This window comes from Ischnura elegans, chromosome 5 (genome assembly GCF_921293095.1).
Source record: "Ischnura elegans chromosome 5, ioIscEleg1.1, whole genome shotgun sequence".
Classification (NCBI taxonomy): domain Eukaryota; kingdom Metazoa; phylum Arthropoda; class Insecta; order Odonata; family Coenagrionidae; genus Ischnura; species Ischnura elegans.
The window spans coordinates 61,033,694-61,038,241 of record NC_060250.1 but is presented as its reverse complement, the minus strand read 5'-3'; the positions used below and the strand labels follow the sequence as shown (position 1 = coordinate 61,038,241).

At 38.5% G+C, this 4,548-nt stretch overlaps 1 non-coding gene across 1 annotated transcript; it reads right to left on the bottom strand.

The window, feature by feature from the left end:
* Positions 1-3,132: 3,132 nt before the first annotated feature.
* Trnap-agg lies at positions 3,133-3,204 on the bottom strand. The gene has a single exon. It is a non-coding gene; the product is annotated as a tRNA-Pro (tRNA).
* Between the last annotated feature and the right edge of the window lie 1,344 nt (positions 3,205-4,548).

Genomic DNA, 4,548 nt, shown 5'->3' with positions numbered 1-4,548 from the left:
TAAAACTGCAATAATTTCCATTAAAATTCTGAGAAATTCTGTATTGTAAACAAATGCTAGACTACCTAGACGTGAGTACCCACCTACGTGCTCTGCAACCAGGTTGACCTTGCTGAGCTACCAGTTGTTACCTTATTGGCTGTCATGGCCCAATCGCGAGAATCATGGGCCGATTACGAGAAATAGTCACAGAGAGCTTGGGGGACATGGAATTAATTGTGGCATGCCAGTGCCAGGCTCTCCTATGCTTGAGTTTTGCAAAGAAGTATCACTGCAGTGGGAAGAGAGGAATTAATTATGGCTTGCCATTGCTAGTCTCCCGTTTTGTGGACAGGCTGTTTTTTCGTCCGTTTTGCACCTTTTTTCGCCCGCAACTTTACGCAATGTCCACAGCGCTGGGACCAAGTCTAAAATGCACGGGCAGATTATCTACGTCGAACACAAACTACCCGATGTATTTTCGAAAGCATGCACCATGCCATGCGAGAACAAATTTACTCGTCTCACGATGTGCACCTAAGGACGATAGTTTTTTGTTTGCGTTCAAAGCCACGACCACTTCGACTCCAACCACAAATTACATCCCTGCCGCTGAGATGTGCCCGGTCACTCTATCTTCCGTCGGGGTGAAGCATTTTATTTTCGAATTCAATGCGTACGGACCACTTCGACTCCAATCAACGAGTTCACTTCATACCGCTCTAGACACTCACGAGTGCGAGTCAGGGGTCCACAAAGTTTACCTTCAACACAGGCAGACTGACACACTACAAACATAATATATACGGATGACCCTTACAGGCTAAAAGTATGTCGAAAAAAGCTATCTCGTCAAATGAAGCTTAACGGACTGTAAAGAGGTCTTGGAAACAGAGTATACGAGTTTGGTACGCATCAAGTACTATCAGGGGAGTATTACATCATAAATGCGCCTCAAATTCGTTTTCACGAAATAGTACCATTAAAACTAAAATCTAACCTAGTTATCACCACTCTTACCTTCTTAATCACCGGTCCGCCGCAGTTGCCTGTCGGGAATACACCAGTGGTCGCGTGGCCACACAGCTGCTAGGAGACAGTCACAGAAAACCGATGTAAACTCCTGCTTTCCCAGTGACGGGCCCATCGGGTTTACATTGCTACAGAAGGCTCCGCTAGGTAGCAGTAGCAGTCTTAATGTGAACCCGATCCCCGTGCATTAAATCGCACTCAAACTTTTGCCTCCAGTGGCGTAAGGATCGGTTGGTGTCAATGCATTTGGCATTGAATCCCTTTCCGAACAGCGGTTGAATACATGTTATCATGGTCTGTGATTACGAAGTTCTTCTCCCATAATAAGATTCCAGGATCGAGTCTCCTTTGTGGTACTTTTATCATAATTTCTTTCTGCTTTTTCTTTCACAGAAGCCTGCTATTCACAATTATTTTCATGATTTACTCTGAAAAGTTTTATTTTTGTGCGATGAAATTCTTTTTTTTTTTATACATGCGCCATCTATTTTTCCCCCATTTCTTCACACGGAAGCTTCACGGAATTGTTTTATTTCCTTGTCGCAACACGACGCATTTTTAAGATACACATGTACATTTAAGATGACTCTTTTCATGAAGCGTCTTCTTGGTAAATTTTGTTTTTACCTCTTTCATCAAGAGAATTATCAATTTTTATGGGTAAGGCATGTATTTTTCAAGTTATTTTTTCCTACACCGCACTATTGAAATTTCAACCAATAACACAATGGAATTCGAAAATTAGTATTGAATTGTAAGAATGAGTCTACAATATCATATTGCAACATTGATGGAAACATAGCAAATGAGTACCACAAAAATGCGTCGTGTTGCAACACGGAAATTAAATATTTCAAAAAAAAAGCTTCCGTGTGAAAAAATGGGAAAAAATCATATGCCGCATCTGCACAAAAAATTTCCTCGCACACAAAAACAAGTATTGCGAAAATCATGAAAAAAGTTCTGAATGACAGCCTTCTTTAGAAGAAAAAGTAGAAGAAATTATGAAAAAAGTATCAATGACGAGATTTGATCTTAGACCTCAGGCATATCGATCACTATAAGTACTGAACCACAGTAAAAAATGCATTCATACCGTTTTGAAGGATATACATTTTACTTGCTAATGTTTAATGGGTTTTTTAAACTATTAGTTGTGTAATTGAGCTTAATATTAATAAACTGAGCTTAATTGAATATTTATTGATCCTAATTGTTAACAATAAACGATAAAATTCACCAAATAGTGTATCTCTAGCGGGCTAAAACGTATTTTGACGTTAACCCCAGCAACTGGAGCGTCGCTATTTTTTTTACGAGCGGTGGGGTTGGTTAAATTAGTTCTTCGCTATTAAATTAAATTCAAATATGATCCTTCAGTTAAGAAAGCGTCATCGATTCAAAATCATAGGATTGCCGAAAATACAATTACACTTAAAATATCCTGCTTGAACGATCAAAGGAGGAAAATTGCACATACCATAAAAAGTGGTTAATTATATTAACCTTATGCCAAAGCCTAAATAAATAAACTGGAAACAGAAGTTGCACAAATTCAATTTGGACCCGTAAATACTTTCAGATATATTCATCGATGAAAAACATGCATTTCCCCACACGGGCCTCAAAGAGAAAAAAATGAAGTGTTTACACAGTGTAGCCATATGAATCGTTACTTATAAAGTACAATATTCCTAAAGGAAATTCTTAACTACTTTCAGATACAAATTAAAATTAAGTAAACCAAGCAGGAATTTACATGATAAAAGTGGTTAATTATATTAACCGTGTGCCAATTTGTCAATGAATAAACTGGAAATAGAAGTTGTACTAATTCTATTTGACCCATAAACAATTTCAGATCAATTCGTGGACAAAAAAATATGCATTGCACCGCACGGCCCTCAATGAGAAAATAATTGTTTAGACATTGTAGCCATATGAATCGTTACTTATAAATTACGAAATTCCTTAAGGAAATACTTAAATGCTTTCAGATACAAATTAAAATTAAGTAAACCAAGCAGGAATTTACATGAATTCAGACAGGTTGGTTCGTAATGCAGCCTGAATATCGTACATTTAACGCGTTGACACTGTAAAACATAGCATGAAAAAAACGGGCTCGTCCGGGATTTGAACCCGGGACCTCTCGCACCCTAAGCGAGAATCATACCCCTAGACCAACGAGCCGCTTGAAAGAAACACAAAGCAATAGAAATCCGTTATCTCTCACTGCTTTGACGCCAGAGACAGCCGCGAAGAGATTAGCTCTTTTCTCACGTTTCAACGGCTTCCGCTCGAAGCGAAGGCAAGCCGTTTCATCATTTGAGTCGTTCGGTAGGTTTTCCTTTTAGAATAGGAAAGTGCGCTCTCCACGTGAAAAACCTAGTGGGTGCCACGAAAAAAGGCGAATGTTTGCTATGTGGTCGATTGCTATGCATATGTGCTATTGAATCTCATTAGCAATAGGCCTCCAATGAGAGTCTCAAAATATGAATCATATGATGCCCAGTCACGTAGCCGTTGGTGGAGGGGGGATGCGGGGGCTTCAGCCACCCCAGTCCCCCAAAAATTTCTTATGGTCTCTTGTGGCGTATGCCTGCGATATATCTTTTACAGAGGCCATTTATACAAACATTTAGGCCCCTTGTAGGCCCTTGTATACACTTGTAGGCCCCTCTACTCACACAATCTGTTTTTCGATACAGCTGCATTTCATAATGTCTGCCATCAAATCATTTTGTAGGAACGCATCAATGATTCCAGCCCTGAAGTTGAAAATTAGTGCGAAAAATCAGGCGAACTATGGGAAAATATGCCTACAGAGTCCAAACCATAGATACTGTGTCCATTACGGTGAAAACCAATGAAGGCAACACACTTCAGCACTACGTAAACGGAAAATAGATACATATGAAATATAGCTAATTTAATGAAGCTTATGGTTTTCCGATGCGATGAGCGACTTAACTGCAAATTACTTAGCAACTCCCACACCATCAAAGCACCCCTCGAAGCAAACTTCTGGTTTCGTACCTGATGAAGGCCTCATGAAATTTCATGGGTCATTAGCGAGAACCATCAGAATCCTGTCGAAATGGTTGTATACCGGAAGGAGACTAGTTCAAACTAAATTCAATACTCCGCTAGAGCTTTAATTATTCAATAATTCAATGGCTTTATTAATGGCGTATGAAATTAAATAATTGTGTAACAAAATCTATTTCAACGCAGACATCGCCCCGATAGTAATACAGAAAGTATCCATCAATCACTTAATCTAATGAAGCATATTGAGAAATTAGCAAAATATTTCACAGTGTTATAATTGATAATGGGTACATTAAGTCGTGTAGAAATTATTCTAATTAACTCTGTAGCTCTTACAATTTTCTTTAGGTAGGTTTATGGAATAAAATATGTAGTTGATTCGAAGTACCCATATAAATATTAATGAATTCTTTCCTGCACATATTATCATGCAATAAAAGCTCAAAAAATAGTATAGGTATTCAAAATCGATATCTATTATAT